The 20,772-nt window shown below is 42.1% G+C and overlaps 1 long non-coding RNA gene across 1 annotated transcript in view; it reads right to left on the minus strand.

Moving 5' to 3' along the window:
- Positions 1 to 20,475, minus strand: part of LOC125633529 (uncharacterized) — a 32,453-nt gene extending 11,978 nt beyond the window's left edge. Inside the window, exons 1-2 of the long non-coding RNA XR_007355642.2 lie at positions 20,411 to 20,475; positions 3,968 to 4,010 (exon numbers count right to left, since the gene is read on the minus strand). This is a non-coding gene — a long non-coding RNA (uncharacterized LOC125633529). The remainder of the gene's footprint in view (positions 1 to 3,967; positions 4,011 to 20,410) is intronic.
- Positions 20,476 to 20,772: the final 297 nt, after the last annotated feature.

Below are 20,772 nucleotides of genomic sequence, written 5' to 3' on the forward strand. Positions count from 1 at the left end.
GGTGCTGCAGCACCCCCTGGTTTGTGCTCCAGCCCCCTAATCATTTTCATTGCACTCTGCTGGACTCTCTCCAATTTGTCCGCATCCTTTTTGTACTGGGGGGCCAAAAACTGGACGCAGTACTCCAGATGTGGCCTCACCAGTGCCGAATAATCACCTCCCTCGATATGCTGGCAATGCTCCTACGAATGCAGCTCAATATGACGTTAACCTTCTTGGCAACGAGGGCACAATGTTGACTCATATCCAGCTTCTCATCCACTGTAATCCCCAGGTCCTTTTCTGAAGAACTGCTGCTTCGGCAGTTGGTTCCCAGCTCTGCACTTATCCTTATTGAATCTCATAAGATTTATTTTGGCCCAATCCTCCACTTTGTCTAGTTCACGCTAGACCCTATCCCTACCCTCCATAGGATCTACCTCTCCCCCAGCATAGTGCCATCTGTGAACTAGCTGAGGGTGCAATCCATCCCATCATCCAGATAATTCATGAAAAAGTTGAACAAAATCAGCCCCAGGACTGACCACTTGGGCACTCTGCTTGATACCAGCTGGCAACTAGACATTAAGCCATTGATCACTACCCATTTACCCCCGGCAATCTAGCCAGCTTTCTATCACCTTATAGTCCATTCATCCAAACCATACTTTTTTATCTTACTGACAATAATACTGTGAGAGACCATATTGAAAGCTTTGCTAAAGTCAAAATATATCACGTCCGCTGCGTGAGAGCCATTGAACCAAACTATAAACCCTGCATATGATGGAAATCACTTCAAACCAGGGGGTGCTGCAGCACCCCTAGTTCTAGCACCTATGGTCAGGCATGACTTGCCCTTGGTGAATCCATGTTGACTGTTCCAGATATGCTTCCTCTCCCCCAGGTGGTTCAAAATGGATTCCTTGAGGAACTGCTCCATGATCTTTCCAGGACATGACCGGTCTATAGTTCCCCAGTCTCCTTCTTCCCTTTTTTAAAGATGGGCACTATATATGGCTTTTTCCAATTGCCTGGGACCTCCTCCCTCCCCTCACGATCACCACAAGTTTTCAAAGATAATGGCTAATGGCTCTGCAATCACATCAGCCAACTCCCTCAGCACCCTTGGATGCATTAGATCCGGATGACTTATGAGGAGAGGCTGAAGGAACTGGGGTTATTTAGTCTGCAGAAGAGAAGAGTGAGGGGGGATTTGACAGGAGCATTCAACTACCTGAAAGGGGGTTCCAAAGAGGATTAGCTAGGCTGTCCTCAGTGGTGGCAGATGATAGAACAAGAAACAATGGTGTCAAGTTGCAGTGGGGGAGGTCTAGGTTGGATATTAGGGAAAACTATTTCACTAGGAGAGTGCTGAAGCACTGAAATGGGTTACCTAGGGAGATGGTGGAATCTCCATCCTTAGAGGTTTTAAGGCCCAGCTTGACAAAGCCCTGGCTGGGATGATTTAGTTGGAGCTGGTCCTGCTTTCAGTAGGGGGTTGGACTATAGGAGCTCCTGAGGTCTCTTCCAAACCTAATCTTCTTTGATTCTATGAAAAACTCCATGTTTTCTGATGTAGTGACCCTAGGAATGTCTGAGGTTTTCTGGCCCTCTCAAGAGTATTTCTATTGGAGGAGGTGGTTGAGCATTATAAATGGAGTTTTAGTTACCATGGGATAGTGCTACTACATTTTTATCTATTCCCCATATGTCATTAGTTCTGCTTCTCCAGGTTTTCTCTCATCTAAAGTTGTCTAGAGGGCCCAGCCCCCAGCCAGTAAAGCACCTAAACATATGACTTGTCCCACTGAAGTCAATGAGATGGCTTGTAAGTAACACTGCTTTGCAGGATCAGGACCTGTGAAGGGGTTCACTCAACACACGAGCACTTCTATGTGGCTTGGCATGGCATAGTGGCTCTCGCTTCATACAGCAACCCCTGTCAACAGTCACTCCATCATTGCAGTGATCTCTCTTTCCCACAAGTTGGCCCTCTGTCCATGTCACACTTTAGTCCCCCCTTCCAGGAAAACAGAGAGTCCACTCAAGCTATATTTCAATAATCTTATAGCAGATCTTCTGTCTGATCCCTTACACTGCTTACCTCCGAGGTTTCAGCCCACCTTCCTTTGTGGCTGGTAGGGGAACCCAGTCCTCCCTCTATTCTGGATTCCAGCCCAGGGACCCTATAACTAGAAGCATAACTCCCTCAGATTCTTTGCTGCCTTCCTGGACCATTTCTTGCTGCTTCAGCCCCCAGAGAGTAACAGCAGAGTCTATCTCACTATCGATCCCTTCTGCTGCTAACTTTCTGGCTTTATAATCACCCAGCCCCTACCCATCAGGTTTTCATTATAAGTTAAGTCTGTTTTTTTATCTCTCCAAAGTGCTGTCAGGTATGTTCATTGCGCCCTATCACAGGACCTAAAGACTTGATCCTCCACTATTGAAGCCAAAGGGTGTATTGCCATTGACTTCAAAAGGAGCCACTTCTGCTCCTTTCAGTTAAGTGTATCAGTACATTCACATGTCTGAAGGGGGAGTTCAGCAAATTGTGAGTTAATTTAAGTACTCACCAAAAATTATTTAATTGTATAATAGCCAATCTTTTTTTATGTATCCGTTGTTACCTCTTGCTCATTGTTCTTTTTGAGCATTCCTTTAGTTAACCTTTAGTTGAACCACATTAAAAATAAAGTTTTACACTTTTTTCCCAATCAAAAGAATATTTCTCCCCTCTCAAAAGACTAGCAAAAAATAAGTGGAACTGAAGTTTATTTAATTGCAAGGGTCAGGTTGACAAGCTGACAGTGCTATTCATGTTTTCCCCTTTAACGAGGATGTTATTTTCCATTAAGCTGTTGAAAAATTACAGATTTTCTCTATTTGGCATTTCTTCTGCCTCATGGATCCACAATCTTGGTTTTACCCTAATTTGGTTTTGATAGTCCCCTTTCGGTCCTGCAGTAAGCTACTTGCCAGTCTGGACTGAAATGGGTCTCTCACCAGCAAAACATAGCTAGATTTGAGACCAGAGGAGCCGACTGACAGCTCCAAAATGGAGTTATCAGGATAGAAATACAGTGGATAGCTCAATGCCAGGGCAGTCAGGTCAGAGAAATGGCACACAATCCTCCTCTCAGTACTGTATAGGAAAAGTGGTTTGTTTGTTTTTTGAGTGGCACAGAGGTACACCTTTTTCTGCTCCCCCCAGCATTGGCTAGGGCAAAGTAAGCTCCATGATCCCTGCAAGGGAAAGACAGACAGACAGAAAGGGAGGTGAAGGTAGGTAGCTCATAAAAATGAGCTACCTACCCCTTCTAGGCTTCTTCAAGTCCCAAGAATAAAGTGGCTGCCATGCCATCCTGACAACTGTCCAGGCCCCTGCAGAGTTCCTGCAGGTCTGAAACCACTGGGCTTCTGCACTACTCAACATCTGGCCCATTCCATCTCTACAGTCCCTTGTAGCTTCAGCCAATGTTATTCTCTTATTTCCTTTCCTAAAAACAAACTTCTCAGCATAGAATGGTTGCGTACAACACCAGAAACCATATCATCTCTACAAAGATTTTTTTCTTAGAAAAAGAGCAGCCATATATTTTTGTAGTGGCTTTCATCTCTACTTTGAACTGAGAATAATCTGATAACCTAGCTCACTGTGAAATGTAAAATAAAAAATGCTTCTTCTCATCTCTTCTGAAAACAGACTAGGCAAAAAAAAAATCCTGTAACCAGGAAGAAAGTATATTAGACAAACATTTTGGAGGGAGAAAAGCAGCTCATGGGAGATATTTTTTTTAATATAGGTCATGATTTGACTTTGTGTTTCACTATTACCTTTGTCTTAAATTTCTATTTTCTGCCTTGTAGTTGTTCGTTGTGGGGAGTTTGGGTTTAAACACAGGAAGTTGTGCATTATAAATGTGTTTCTAATATATAATAGACACACCCAAACACATATTTTGGTAAAAACATGTGTTCTTACCTTAAAGCCATTGACAAGAGTTCTTATCTTTGAGTGTAGAAATCTAAAAACAATGAAGACAAATAAAATCAGAGTTATATATTTTGAGAGTGGAGTTTGAGCCAAGAGGATGGCAAATATAGATAGTTTCATAGAATCATAGGACTGGAAGGGACCTCGAGAGGTCATTTAACCAGTCCCCTGCATTCATGGCAGGACTAATTATTATGTAGACCATCCCTGACAGGGGTTTGTCTAACTTGTTCTTAAAAATCTCCGAAGATGGAGATTCCACAACCTCCCTAGGCAATTTATTCCAGTGCTTAACCACCCTGAAAGTTAAGAAGTTTTTCCTAATGTCCAACCTAAACTTCCCTTGCTGAAATGTAAGCCCATTGCTTCTTGTCCTATTCTCAGAGGTTAAGAAGAACAATTTTTCTTCCTCCTACTTGTAACAGTCTTTTATGTACTTGAAAACGGTTATCATGCCCGTTCTCAGTCTTCTCTTTTTCCAGACTAAACAAACCCAATTTTTTCAATCTTCCCTCATAGGTCATGTTTTCTAGACCTTTAATAATTTTTATTGCTCTTCTCTGGAATTTCTCCAGTTTGTTCACATCTTTTCTAAAATGTGGCACCCAGAAGTGGACACAATACTCCAGTTGAGGCCTAATCAGCACGGAGTAGAGCAGAAGAATTACTTCCTGTGTCTTGCTTATAACACTCCTGTTAATACATCCCAGAATGCTGTTTGCTTTTTTTGCAATAGTGTTACACTGTTGACTCATATTTAGCTTATGGTCCACTATAACCCCCAGATCCCTTTCCGCAGTACTCTTTCCTAGGCAGTTGTTTCCCATTTTGTATGTGTGCAACTGATTGTTCCTTGCTAAATGGAGTACTTTGCATTTGTCCTTATTGAATTTCATCCTGTTTACTTTAGACCATTTCTCCAGTTTGCCCAGATCATTTTGAATTTTAATCCTATCCTCCAAAGCATTGCAACCCCTCCCAGCTTGGCATTGTCTGCAAACTTTGTAAGTGTGCTCTCTATGCCATTATCTAAATCGTTGATGAAGATATAGAACAGAACCAGACCCATAACGGATCCCTGCAAGACCCCGCTCGTTATGCCCTTCCAGCATGACTCTGAACCACTGATGATGACTCTCTGGGAATGGTTTTCCAGCAAGTTATGGATCCACTTTATAGTAGCTCCAGCTAGGTTGCATATCCCTAGTTTGGTACACTACCGGGGAGATGTGATTCACAATGGGGTACGGACCTACCCACTTGGTTCCAGAGTGTGGGCCGCCTTCCCCAGCTTTTGCAACATTACCATATCTTCAATTTGCTACCCCTGGATATCTTTAATAATGATTCCTTACACTTGGCCTTTTCTGAATCTAAAGCGGTCTCTATGGCTTCGCGGGTTTCACATAGTTCCTCCCTCAACTGGGCAAAGCTGAGACTTTTTGGGTTGTGGCAAATAGTAAATGTAATTATTGGTAAACACAGTACTTACATTACATTCACATTTGTCTACTAGTGGGTTGCTAACACTTCCATCCTCCCAAAACACTTCTTTCCAGGAATTAACACATACACATTCCCCATTATACAGAACTTTGGTCTCATTATCCAATTCATCCCACATACAGGATCCTAGTGAAAAGTCTTTACTACAGGGCTCTGGAGTAACAGGAAGGACAAGCACACCCTCTTTTGAGAAGTCCACTCGGTACAACCTCTGGTGTCCAATAGCTTCCCTCACTCCCCAGCCCACTGGCCCGAGGTCTGGGGTAGCCAGAAGGATTGCATGTGCCATATGAGGAGTGGGCTAACTTTTCATATCCTTGTTCCCAGAGCTTGTTGGTGTGTGTTTTTAACAACAATTTCCCCACTTAAAAGGTCTGGCCTTACTATGCCAGAAACACACTGCATCCATTCGTATTGATAAGTATCAAATAGTGATCTTTTGCTTTGCTTTAGCAAGTGTATCAAAACCTTAGTGTTTCCTGATATTACCCAAAACATTTTGTGTTCCAAGGTGGACAAAGCAAGTATCTGCATTTCAGTACTTCCCATGTACAATATGGTTTTTCATTTCCTTTCTTTTTTTTTTGTATTAGGCTGTCCTGTAACTGGGACAGAGAGCTTAATTTATTCATAGAATCATAGAATATCAGGGTTGGAAGGGACCTCAGGAGTTCATCTAGTCCAACCCCCTGCTCAAAGCAGGACCAATCCCCAATTAAAGCATCCCAGCCAGGGCTTTGTCAAGCCTGACCTTAAAAATATCCAAGGAAGGAGATTCCACCACCTCCCTAGGTAACGCATTCCAGTGTTTCACCACACTCCTAGTGAAAATGTTTTTCCTAATATCCAACCTAAACCCCTCCCCCCCCACTGCAACTTGAGATCATTACTCCTTGTCCTGTCCTCTTCTACCACTGAGAACAGTCTAAATCCATGCTCTTTGGAATCCCCTTTCAGGTAGTTGAAAGCAGGTATCAAATCCCCCCTCATTCTTCTCTTCCGTAGACTAAATAATCCCATTTCCCTCAGCCTCTCCTCATAAGTCATGTGTTCCAGTCCACTAATAATTTTTGTTGCCCTCCGCTGCACGTTTTCCAATTTTTCCACATCCTTCTTGTAGTGTGGGGGCCAAAATCTGGACACAGTACTCCAGATGAGGCCTCATCAATGTCGAATAGAGGGGAATGATCACGTCCCTCAATCTGCTGGCAATGCCCCTACTTATACATCCCAAAATGCCATTGGCCTTCTAGGCAACAAGGGCACACTGTTGACTCATATCCAGCTTCTCGTCCACTGTAACCTCTAGGTCCTTTTCTGCAGAACTGCTGCTGAGCCATTCAGTCCCTAGTCTGGAGCAGTGCATTGGATTCTTCCATCCTAAGTGCAGGACTCTGCACTTGTCCTTGTTGAACCTCATCAGATTTCTTTTGGCCCAATCCTCTAATTTGTCTAGGGCCCTTTGTATCCTATCCCTACTCTCCAGCGTATCTACCTCTCCTCCCAGTTTAGTGTCATCTGCAAACTTGCTGAGGGTGCAATACACCCCATCCTCCAGATCATTAGTGAAGATATTGAACAAAACCGGCCCGAGGACCAACCCTTGGGGCACTCCACTTGATGCCAGATGCCAACTAGACATGGAGCCACCGATCACTACCTGTTGAGCCTGACAATCTAGCCAACTTTCTATCCACCTTATAGTCCATTCATCCAGCCCATACTTCTTTAACTTGCTGGCAAGAATACTGTGGGAGACTGTGTCAAAAGCTTTGCTAAAGTCAAGGAACAACACATCCACCGCTTTCCCCTCATCCACAGAGCCAGTTATCTCATCAAAGAAGGCAATTAGATTAGTCAGACATGACTTGCCCTTGGTGAATCCAGGCTGACTCTTCCTGATCACTTTCCTCTCGTCTAAGTGCTTCAGAATTGATTCCTTGAGGACCTGCTCCATGATTTTTCCAGGGACTGAGGTGAGGCTGACTGGCCTGTAGTTTCCAGGATCCTCCTTCTTCCCTTTGTAAAGATGGGCACTACATTAGCCTTTTTCCAGTCTTCCGGGACTTCCCCGGATTGCCATGAGTTTTCAAAGATAATGGCCAATGGTTCTGCAATCACATCCGCCAACTCCTTTAGCACTCTTATTCTTAATCACCTCCAGGTCTACAGTATTTATAATCCCTGCTCCAAAAACAACTTCTCCTGATATGGTGTCTGCTACCTAAGGAGGTTTCCCTGCAGCATTTGGTACACAATAGTGCTAGCAACAAAACAAGCACCACAAAACAAAATATAGAACACAAAACACAATTTCTATTATGACAGTAGATTCATGGTATTCTGGGTTGCTTTTCAGCTGGTATCAGCTTTTCCTGTTGTTTTGAAAGACAACCCTACACCCCCATATTTCTACCCCTTTGGGGGCGGCAGATTATTGCTTAAAATATTCCTTTTTTTTACAAATACCCTTGCTGATTGCAGGCAAAACAGAGGAATTACCCCCATATTTCCCTGTGTTTGTTCTATAGGCAGGCCAGGTTTCAATGGCTTCTACCTTTATCAGTTAGGTAATTTGCATTAACACAGACACCTTCTGGCTTGCTTTTGGATTCAAAGCCATTAGCAGCTTAGAGACTCTGTCTTAAAAGGGATACAATCAACTTTCACTGGTGTTTTGATTATTTTTCACTTTCAACTCCTGCTTTTAAAACATACAAAAATCTGAAAAAGAAAACACAACCTATTGTGGCTCCCTTTGGAGCCCTAATAGGATTTGAATTAAGTAGTATGGTATGTTTGCATTTCTTTTACCCCTTCCACAATATACACTGCTCTGTTTTTACACAGCTGTATATAAATTGCCTTCCCTTTATACATTTGGGGCAGTTAAGTTCTTTATATTCTTTTAGCAAATTTGAGTAAATTGTCCATAGTCAAATGATTTCAATTAGATAGTCTCTTTGCCTGGATTATTTACAGACATTCCTTTGGAAAAGGGCCCATTTTTCCTTCAGAATGGCTGCAAAAAACACAGGAATTTTCTTTCTATAACACTTTTACTTTTTAAAACTGTTACAACATTTAACTGCTTAATTCCCTCCAGCCTCTGCAGAGTTAACTTCTCACTCTTTCCCTAAATCACTTGCTTATCCTTCCAAATGACACCTTAATCAACGCAGATTTTTCTATTCCAAATACTATTTCAAGGGTCTGAATTTCCCATGTCTGCATTTATTCCTTTCCGTACTCCTGCCAACTATGCCCTCAGGGCTTCCAACTTCTTTTCCAATTTCTTTATCTGTTGCCTGCCTGCTTGTCTGGGCCCAATCATTTTTTTTTTCTCCTGCATGGTCCCTTTCCATGGGCACAGGCTTTGTTCCACTACCCCTTTAGAAAGGAAGGTGGGCTCCATAATTAGCCCCCACCCCTCCTGGTCCCTTTCTTCTTCATAATCACCCCACGGGGTGCTCTCCTTGTAGTTGGGGGTGCCATACATATGACCTCCCCCTTCACCCACTGGACCTCTCCTTCGTCTTAATGAGGGCCGCTATAGGGGTGCAACAAGGTTCCACCCAAAATTGAGGATCCTCACCAGGGTCACCCGATTTATCCCCCGTGAGGCTCGCCACCTGGACTGAACATATGGCCAACTGATGTTTTAACTGTTCAATTTCCTTTTCATGGCAGGCACACAGCTGTTGCAGCGTATGTTGAGAATGAATGGTCAAATCTTTGAAAAGCCCCTGAAGGACCATTACTTGCTTAGCCAGTGCTTCCAGGCAGGTGTGTTTTGCTTTTTTCGCCTGGAAGTCCTGTCTCAAGGCCTGCAACTTGTCCTGGGCATAGGCTTGGGTTGCTGCCTGATTAGTGATTTGTGCTTTCAGTTGTTCAATTTCCACTAGCTGACAGGTACACACGTCTTCTCTTTTCCCCGCCTCCTCTTTCTATCCCAACAACATTTGATACCACATGGCTGCCACAGTCCATACTAATCCAACAGCTGCCCCTAGGTTTTTACCCTTTTGCTTCTCATATTGGGCATACAGGTCTATCAAATCCTGCCAAGTATGCACGCTTATCTGAAGCTCTGCCACAGAATCCCAGGGATTGTATCCCACTTTGGCGAGAGCCCTCTCCAGCAGGGAGAGGTCCTTGACCCCACTGAAAGAGGCAAGAGGGTCCCATCCCTTTTTGCTGCCTCCCCTGTGGCATGGGCACCCAGCCTCCCAGGACCCCACCATTGATGCCCATGACTGTGGGACTCCCGAGTCCGCAGCTGTACCCTTCTGTTTCCTGAACATGTTACCACAAATCATTAATACCACTCCTAAGGTCTTTTTGAATCACTTGATTTTTCATGCTGCCTACGACTGCACTGAGGCATACAACTTCACCTCCCTGGGCCGGAGGGAGAGACGCTAAACCTCCCTCCGTATTACTCGATCTAATACCACCAAGTGTCCATACACAAAATAAAACCCTTCCCAGGCAGAGCGAGACACCCTAGGTTCTCCTCTTCCACTCAGACATGCTACGGCTGAGGGCAAATGCACCGAGGATTGTTTGCCTGGAGCGAGCATCTCTAAGTCCTCTTCCAATTACCTGGGACTTCTACAACCAGGGGTATACCCACCTGCACCCTTCCCCCAGCAACTGGGGTGGAGAGAGGACTGCTAAACCTCTCTCCAATTCTCAGGCATACTACAGCTGAGAGTGGGCACACCTCTAATCATAAAATCCTCAACATGTAATACCAACAGTGCAAGACAGAGCAAACATGAAATGCCAAGGGCAGAACAGTTGGTATGCTCTGCAGGGCCCCCCACTCTGCAATTCTCCACCAAAACTGTGACAAATTTCAGTTACCAATCTGCCTGAGGCATCGGGTGATTAGGCTGAGGCTGCAGGATTATTTGGGGAGGGGATGAAGAAGCACACCAAGGGTCTAAGTTTTAAAGCTTTATTGATAAAATAATAAAATAACAGCAGAGAGTATTGGGGATTCCATTCCCCACGTCACTCAGAGGAAGGAAGAAAGTATTAGTTCCCCAAGCCCTAACCCACTTTCATACTCACACTTGCACTACCCAAGGCTGGCCAAGCCTGGGAGTAATGTAAGAAGAAGAGGGGGACGGGTGGATGGGAGTTCTTGTCCTGTGCACAGGTCGTCCAGGGTCTGCTGTTGATCCCCAACTTGCTTCAGTTCTTAGAAGGGTTTTTAAGTCCTGGGTTCTTTTGGGGGCATTTTGTTCAGCGACCTCTGTTCCCCGTACTCTTTGTACCAGTCCAAAGCTCCAGAGACTTTGTTCCTCACCCCCGCCCCGTTGGTCTTCACCATCTTATTGGTTCTCACTCTTATCTCTGCAGTCCTGCTCCGCTTAGTTCTCCTTTTCTCATGGCTGGCGGAGGACGGGGGGTGGGTAAGATGTGAATGCAGCTGCCGACTTCTCATCGAGCCCATGATCTTGGACCGGGGCCAGTGTCTTATCTTCAGATGGAGCTAGCTGAGGTGTCGAGTTAACCTGTTCTCTGCTCTCTTCCTTCCTCCCCCTTTGGCCTCCCGCAACCTGAAAAGGACTCGCCCACTACACACTCACACCTTTGACCCTTTCCAAATGCTTTGTGATACCTGCAACAGCATTAGCAGCATACAATGCTGATCTGCCTCCCCAGGGGACCCCCGAAGGAGGGGGCCATTGGGTTGTGACAGGGGATGGAGGCAAGCACAATGACTTCTATACCACAGAGGGTATGTCTACATTGGCCCGAGGAGAGACTCTCCCAGCTTGAGCAGACAGTATTGGACTATCAGAGCTCAAATTATCACACAAAAAATAGCAGTGTGGATGCTGTGGCTCTGGCAGAGACGAGCCTGAGCTCAGTCCCCAGGGAGGGGGGTGAGCTTGAGAGTCTGAGCTGCTGCCCGAGACACAACATCCACACTGCTAGTTTTGTATGCTAGGTTGAGCCCCGCTAGCCCCACTGTCTACCTGCACTCAGAAGCTTTTTTCACAGCTGCCTTGTAGACATACTCACAGAGGATATACCAGCTGAAGCAGATGAAGCAGCAGTGTAAAGGTGGTAGCACACTTATTTGCTTCCAAGACTGTATAGTATGCCAAGATGGAGGAATGACAGGGGGAGGCCACAGGTGTGCTAACAGATCCAGTTGCCCAGTTGGAATGGCCATGAATGAGATTTTTCAGATACTGCAGGTGACCACAGTGTGAACTCTCCTCTGTAACACTGAAAGGTTTAAAAGTTTCCTGAAAGTAGTATAACACAGCTTTAAAAACATTTAAAACTAAGAATGTGAGAAAGACAGCTTCCTGTAAAGTATGCAATCGTTCATTTCAGAAGAAGTTTATTCTAACAGTTTTAATAAACATCTGCATGTCACAGCTTAATAAATAATGAATTGCACCTTAAAGCAAAATGGCAATGTCTATAATAATGCTACAGTGTAGTAACTACGTGAATGAGTAATACATGTTTATTTCATGGTAAGTACAATGAAACACTGCTTCCCTTTGCTTTTAGTGTATCAAATATGCAATTATTGTATAATTAAGTTCAGCTTGCATGACTGGTGACTGACATTATTGCACTGCTGCTTTAAGTTGATTACTCAAGCAAACTAAGTATCTTGTGCAACATAGTTCCAAGTATTAGAGATGTAGACAGCTACTTTTGTGTGTTTCATGAACCAAAATGGTTCCTGTCTTAGCTTTTACTGTAATGGGTAAGCAGTATATACACACAGAGAGAGAAAGAAAACAGAATTTCATTTCCAAAACATCACAATATTGTGTGAAGAGGAGTGCAGTGTAATTTCTTCCAGTATAAAATTTCTATCTTTTGTTTCTTTGCTTAAACAAGAACACATACATTTAACAACTGGCAAGAAGTCCCAGGCCACATTTGCAATTCTATATATTATGAATCATTCTGTAAGAAGTGTTTAAGAAGCTAGTCTTGGGGAGGGGAAGAATTCTTTTAATCAAATCAGTATAGCCTTTCCCCTAACTCAAGTCTAAAAAGGGGCTTGAATACATTTTTTTTGGTTTAAAATGTTAGAAACTCTAAATCATATTATCACATTTTGAATAATACCGATTGCACGTGACTTCTCAAAGACCAGTTAATCACTCTTTTAACTGCCTTTAGTTTTAAACAATATTTTCACCAATAACCAATAAGGTGTGCTACAGTGAGAATCAGAGGTAACACCACTATTGTTAAGGTGTGGGGAGACATTACGATTATTATTATTATGAAAAAGTATACCAGTATTTCTTGGTTTTCAGGGGTTAAAGTAAAGGTGCATCTGACTTTCTGGAAGAGTAACCAGCCAACCTTAACACTGCATTAACAAAATTGTTGAACAGTGAATATATATGAGACAAAGAGAAAATATATGATGGTGTGATATGAAATTTTCACCAGTATGAGTACTGTACAACTCATGAATGTAGTTGAGTGAAATTTTTTGTCTGCAACTTTTCTTGGCAAGATGTGCAGGTTAAGCAAAATCAAAAATTTCATAAATTCACTTCAGTTTTGCCAAACTTTTTTTTTAACTTCCAAATATAATTAATGAATACATATAAAAGCATATCATTCTCACATCTTCAAAATGAAATGTTTAGACTTTTCAAGTTGAAATTATTTCAAATGTCCTGTAATTTTATTTTTAAAAATTCAAGAATGTTAAGAAAGTGTCAGCACTGAAATGTTTCAGTTGTGTTAAAATGAAATGTTTTGTCTTACTCAGAATGATTTTGCCCCTCAAATAGCCAATGAAGTGAAAAATCCATTATTCACCCAGCTCTACTTCTGGGTGAAAAAAACATGAATGAGTGATGCAGGACATCCCAGATACATGTCAATAAAATCTTTGTATCACACAAACTCATCATGATTGTTGGTCTTGTCAAACTTTACAGAAAAGAGAAAACCAAAGAACTCTTTTTTCAGAAATTCTTTCATTTAAAAAATGTTCAGTGGGTATTATTTGCTATATTCCTCTGCCACTTTCAGGGTTTTTATGTGGTGCCCATCACCACAATACAACTTTGATCCTAAGCTGATGAAGTCAAATGGGAGAACTGCCATTTACTTCAATTCACAATGAATAAATATAGTTATCCAGGCATAAATTCTTCATCTCAGTAAAATATTTGGCAGTGAGTACCATACGTTAAGCATTTATTGTGTAAATGAAATCATTTCCTTTTATCAATCTGAAATTTGTTACTTTTCATTAAACTGGGTGTCCTCGTTTTTTGTGCTTAATGGAAGGTAAATATAGTATGAGCGGCTGAACAACCTTCTCTATGCCTAGCTTTGTTAGGTCTTCTTTCAGCCCCCCAATATCCCCTCTAGTTATGACTAAATTAAATTAATGTTTCATCAATGTATTTTGTACTTCCCTCTTTTCTTCCTTTCACAGATCATAGATAGATACATACCTGTCCTACTATGAAGTTTTGTAGAACCCCAGGATTAGCCTTCTTTCCTACTGAAAATTACTTCTCAGGTGGTGGGGAAAGGAAGAATATCACTTTTGCAAATTGTTCTATTATGCATGGTGGTGGTTTGAAATGTCTCTGCGACTTAGATTGTTAGAAGTATGCTCAGTTCAGATGGGCCAGTGGTCAGTGGAGGTGAGGTAGTCAAAGGTTCAGGATTAATAGTCAAATGGCTCTAGAGTTCATCACTTGGATTTTCAGGATTACATATCCACTTGTGTCATAAATATAAAGGGAAGGGTAAACCCCTTTGAAATCCCTCCTGGCCAGGGGAAAGCTCCTCTCACCTGTAAAGGGTTAAGAAGCTAAAGGTAACCTCGCTGGCACCTGACCAAAATGACCAATGAGGAGACAAGATACTTTCAAAAGCTGGGAGGAGGGAGAGGAACAAAGGGTCTGTGTCTGTCTGTGTGCTGCTCTTGCCAGAGACAGAACAGGAATGGAGTCTTAGAACTTTTAGTAAGTAATCTAGCTAGGTATGTGTTAGATTATGATTCCTTTAAATGGCTGAGAAAAGCATTGTGCTGAATAGAATAACTATTTCTGTCTGTGCATCTTTTTTGTAACTTAAGGTTTTGCCTAGAGGGGTTCTCTATGTTTTTGAATCTAATTACCCTGTAAGATATCTACCATCCTGATTTTACAGGGGGGATTTCTTTATTTCTATTTACTTCTATTTTTTATTAAAAGTCTTCTTGTAAAAACTGAATGCTTTTTCATTGTTCTCAGATCCAAGGGTTTGGGTCTGTGGTCACCTATGCAATTTGGTGAGGCTTTTTATCCAACATTTCCCAGGAAAGGGGGGGTGCAAGTGTTGGGAGGATTGTTCATTGTTCTTAAGATCCAAGGGTCTGGGTCTGTAGTCACCTAGGCAAATTGGTGAGGCTTTTTACCAAACCTTGTCCAGGAAGTGGAGTGCAAGGTTTTGGGAAGTATTTTGGGGGGAAGGATGCGTCCAAACAGCTCTTCCCCAGTAACCAGTATTAGTTTGGTGGTGGTAGCGGCCATTCCAAGGATAACGGGTGTAATATTTTGTACCTTGGGGAAGTTTTGACCTAAGCTGGTAAAGATAAGCTTAGGAGGTTTTTCATGCAGGTCCCCACATCTGTACCCTAGAGTTCAGAGTGGGGGAGGAACCTTGACAACTTGTTTTCCATTTTCCAAATGTTTCTTTAATGAAACTGCATAAAGAACTTCGTTGTTGTTAGGAAGCCTGTGAAAATGCTGTGGAAAACATCTTTTCTTGGCTTGCACTCAGAGACAGATGAAAAGGCAGTACAGTGTACAAAACAGAGAGGAAGTGTACTCATATGGCACTGACCCACTCCAATTTCATGAAATTTGTGTGGTTTCGAAGTGTCTTCTGAAGTAGAACAGATGGCAGTAGTACCCGCTAAAAGTGACAAAAATGTGGCCAAGTTTGCCTTACTCTTCAATCTCTTAGGAAAGTGCTGATAGGAAAGGGGGCTATGAAATACAAGAGCTTTGGTAGATGGTAAAAAGTCCTGTGCTTGAAAGCCTCTTTAGCAAGTGACACAACACACTAATGGGACAATCACAGCAACAGATCCAGTTGCTGTCCTCTGACAAGCAGCATCACCTCTTTCGTATCTATATTAAGCTGCAGCTAGCTCATCTTCCAGATCTCTCTTTATAAGACAGTGCGAAGGCAAGAAAACTGCACCTGCTATATGTGACAAAGAGACATAGGCTTGAGAATTATCAGTATGTTGATGGCACTGCAACCTAAAATGTATCACCCTAGACTGTAGTCTCTAAAAATCTATTCATTCAACTATATTTGAGATATATATTTCTTCTTCAATATATTTAGATGATCCACCATAATTATGTTCATGAAGTACATAGGATGACCACATAGCAAGGGTGAAAAATTGGGACCAGGGAGAGGGGGATAATAGGGTCTGTCAAGGTTCCTCCCCCACTCTGAACTCTAGGGTACAGATGTGGGGGCCTGCATGAAAACCTCTTAAGCTTACTTTAACCAGCTTAGGTTAAAACTTCCCCAAGGTACAAATTAATTTTATCCTTTGTCCTTGGAATATCCACTGCCAGCACCAAACTCTAACTGGGTTTACTGGGAAATGTAGTTTGGACACGTCTTTTCCCCCAAAATCCTCCCAACCCTTGCACCCCACTTCCTGGGAAAGGTTTGGCAAAAATCCTCACCAATTTGCATAGGTGACCACAGACCCAAACCGTTGGATCTGAGAACAATGAAAAAGCATTCAGTTTCCTTACAAGAAGACTTTTAATAGAAATAGAAGTAAATAGAAGTAAAGGAATCACCCCTGTAAAATCAGGATGGTAGATACCTTACAGGGTATTTAGATTCAAAACATAGAGAATCCCTCCAGGCAAAACCTTAAGTTACAAAAAAGACACACAGACAGAAATAGTCATTCGATTCAGCACAATTCTTTTCTCAGCCATTTAAAGAAATCATAATCTAACACATACCTAGCTAGATTACTTACTAAAAGTTCTAAGACTCCATTCCTGGTCTATCCCCGGCAAAAGCAGCATATAGACAGACAGAGACCCTTTGTTTCTCTCCCTCCTCCCAGCTTTTGAAAGTATCTTGTTTCCTCATTGGTCATTTTGGTCAGGTGCCAGTGAGGTTACCTTTAGCTTCTTAACCCTTTACAGGTGCCAGGATTTTTCCTCTTGCCAGGAGGGATTTTAAAGGGGTTTAACCTTCCCTTTATATTTATGACAGGGTCCTATAGAATACAAAATCCCTAATATCAGGACAGTCCTGATACAATTGGGACATCTGGTCACCCTAGATGTACACAACTATAAAACATGTCAGCAAGCAAAAGACTAATACCAGAATCAGTAATGTTTCTAAGAAACTGAAGTTAGTGTGTGTCTCATGTTAGAGTTCAGTAAGAGGAAAGTAAACTAAAAAAATACTAGAACAAATATATGACAGGCTACAAATGTCTTTTGCTCTCTTGGGGAGTATGAAGTAAATAAATAGGAGGGGAAAAATGAGCTATAGTGTCTGACAGAACCATCTGGTACCTAAACAACACAACACTGGTGGTCAACCAAGTGCTGATTAACCATGATGTGAAACAATATTTCACAGCAGCCATCCACAGTGGGGGAATGAATCTTAGTGTTCAACAAAATTCTGATAGTGTTTGTCTGCCAGGGGCAATGAAATGAGACACATGGGGGTGGGGGTCAGGTGTCTTGTAGCAGGCAGGATATTCTTGCTCTTTTAGAAATTGCCAGTTGTGCTCACCAGTTTGACAATTTTGCAGTGTCAACAGATGTACTGTAGAAATAAAAATGAGGTACTTCGAAACTCATTTTTCATCATGATCCACAGATTTTGCTCCATATCTCTGCATATAATTAGAACATTCACAGTTATGTTAGATAAAATGAGGCAAACACATTTTTATAAAGAGATATAAGCCTTTATTCTTCAAGGCATAAACCCACTAGCTGATGGAAGTTAGGCACGACTTCCTCTAGGAGCAGTTCAGTCCATTATGGTGCACTACAGAGTTTCCTGCATCTTCCTCTGAAGCATCTGGTGCTCGTCTGTCAGAGGCAGGACTCCTGACTAAATGTAACACCAGTATGGTTGGGCATGGCAATTTTGTGCTCCTAGACAATACTAACACATAGAAATGAAATTTGTCCCTACTTAGAGGGACTGTGCAAGGTTTTGGGGGCATCAGAGCTTCACTAAAGCCCTTATCTTGTGGGCTCTTTAAACATTGATGAATGAGCATTGATATTTAACTCCTCCCTTATCTTTATGTATGCGTGGTCTCTCCAGAGCAGGATAGAAACATGTTGGTCAAGCCTGTGTGAGATGAATGCCCTACCAATACCTGTTCTGTAGCTGAAAAGAAGACTTTTCGTCGGTGGATAATGTGTCACTTTTATCCAACAAAAATAATATAGAAATAAGACTTATGCACCAACTCCAAGCCACTGTACTACCTAGCTCCCAAACGTAGTGCAGGATGCAATGAGCTTAAGAATGGGAAAATCTACTCTGAAATACGTAAAGCAGCTCAGACTGATTCTTAGGTCTATAACTTTAATCACTCCTTACTTTTGTAGGTCCTTATATGTGACCTCTTCCATTTTTCCTTACCTCCTGAAGAATATCCCATTTTCCCTGAAAATTCCTGTTCTTGTGTCATTAGCTATCACAAGCCTGCTCTCCCTCAGAATTTATCGTGAAGCCGTAGAGGATGCACATAGATACAGAAGCTGGGCAATGCCCAGAAAAGAGCACACCAGAATTCCTGTCCCAGTGAAGTATCACCAAAGGAGAGGGTTACATAGAACTCAATGTACTAATGGTGAGGAAAAAAGAAATTGATGGGTGAACAGAGTGAAAGGACAGAGGTTGAAGGGAGAGAGAATCTGCTTGATGTGGAAGGTAGAAAGAGGAAGGAGGGAAAAAGCAAAGGTTTGAATCTTTTCTGAAGCTTAGCCAAACCTTTCAGGGCTTTCCCCGGCCAGCCAAAACATCTGAAGCTTTGTCATTATATGTACTAATAACAGTACAGACTGCATAGCAGTGGTGTCCACAAATTCTCAAAAGTACCTCAGATATATTCAGAAACATATCACAAGACTCACATCTCCTTCTGACTGTATTTCTGTTTGTTTGTTTGTTTAGGCTGTTAAAATCGTAAGTGTAGGTACAAATTATTAGAACTGACTGGGAATTTTGTAATGAAACGTTTTTCACTGGAAAATACTGATTCTTTAAGAAGGTATCTCAGGTCCAACATGGAATTTCTGATCAAAAATGGAGAGAGAACCTGCAGAATAGCCAATGGCCCAATGGTTAGGATACTCATCCAGGATGTGGGAGGCTCAGATTACAGTCCCTCTTCTGCCTGACTTAGAGCAGGGACTGTAAACTGTGTCTCTCACATCCCAAGTGAGTGCCCTATCTACCAGGATATTTTGGGGTGTGTTGCTCTCTCTCACACTCAAGTTTTTTTCCCCCACAAAACATTTCAAAAGGTCTCATTTTCAGTCCAATGCAGAATGGAAACAGATTTCAAAATCTCAATGTTTGTTCTGAAATGGAATTCTTGTTTTCAGGCCAGTCTTACAAATGATCTCCAGTTGCAACTCCATTGAAGTCTGCTATTTTGGTCCATGAAGTTGTCTATTTATGGGCCAGGTCTAGTAACACAGATGTGAACTGGTAACACAGATGTGTCTACATTGGACTGCAGTATTTCACTTGTCTTTTTTAAAGTTTCTCATGTGTTTGAATGAGTAAAGTAAAAATAAATAAATAAATACTTTTAGAAGGGCTGCAGCAGTGTTAGGGTCTCTAACCCACAGTTTAAACAATACTTTTCTGTTGTCTCACAGAAAGGATCAGAGCAGAGAAGAGAAGAGACTATCCTTTCAAAGGAAACATAATAGGAAGTAGGAAATAAACATACCTCACAAAACCAAATGAAAATAAGGCATTTTATGACTTACAAACATTGGCCCCATTGAGAATACAAGAGGTTTTTTTTTAATCTATGCAGCTGAGTTCTGTAAAACTCCATCTCCAACATAATAAAAAGAAAAAGAAATTACTGGTATTTACATTTTTATGCACAGGGACTAGTGAAAGGAGCTCATGACAGAGAGAGAAGTAAATTTCCTTTTTGTCTTTTACAAGAATATTTACTATTCAGATATCAAAGAGAAGAATAAAACCTTGCCGTGTGTCTGTGTCACAATATGATCTATTTGAAATTCTTATGGGCTTATGCAGATATTCAAACACTGAAAAGCTCGGATACCCTATCCAGATCATACAATATGCTGAACTTGCACATCAGTAATTTTTATTAACACTTCAGTCTCTCTTGTGAAAACAAAGCAGATCAATCAGATGATGCATTCACAATTTTCCCCAAGGCAGAAAACAATCTTATTGCAAAATACAGCTGGCAAAATGCAGTATGCAATTTATTTATTTATTTGTTTGTTTTTTCAAGCTAGCAAAGTTTCACAGGAGACAAAACAAATTTATTTTTCAATATTTATATTAATTTTTAGTGCTTATCCTAACAGTGGCTTACCTTCTCCAGCAGTAGGTGCAGCTCCCCCTCTAGCTTTCCTTTTAATGTGCCTTCAGTAGCTATGTATTTCAGCCCCCTGGTCAAACCAACAAAAAATCCTCCATTGCCAGAGCAAACAAAAGTCGACAGAACAAGTCCTTCACCTTTGGGCACAGCCCCCTAACTAGGATCTGTGCTTCCTTCTTCTCTTAGCCCTGGTCTACACTGGGGGGTGGGGGGGTCGATCTACGTTACACAACTTCAGCTATGTGAACAACGTAGCTGAAGTCAACATACTTAGATTGACTTACCGTGGTGTCTCCACTGCGGTGAGTTGACTGCTACTGCTCCCACGTCAACTCTGCCTGCGCCTCTTATGGCACTGGAGTACAAGAGTCAATGGGAGAGCGCTCGGGGATTGATTTATCGCATCTAGACTAGACATGATAAATCGATCCCCTCTGGATCGATCACTGCCCGCCGATCCGGCTGGTAGTGAAGACATACCCTTAGTTGCACTGCTTGTAATACCCCTTCCCCTTGGTTGCAAAGTGTTGTATAACCACACTACTTCTTAGTGTTGCCTTGATTCCTCCTCTACCACAGGCTCCTGCTCTGGGAACCTAAATAGTGAAACTCCTGTCCATTCCGGCCTCAGTCATCCTTGCTTCAC

The sequence above is a fragment of the Caretta caretta genome, chromosome 3 (genome assembly GCF_965140235.1).
Source record: "Caretta caretta isolate rCarCar2 chromosome 3, rCarCar1.hap1, whole genome shotgun sequence".
NCBI lineage: Eukaryota > Metazoa > Chordata > Testudines > Cheloniidae > Caretta > Caretta caretta.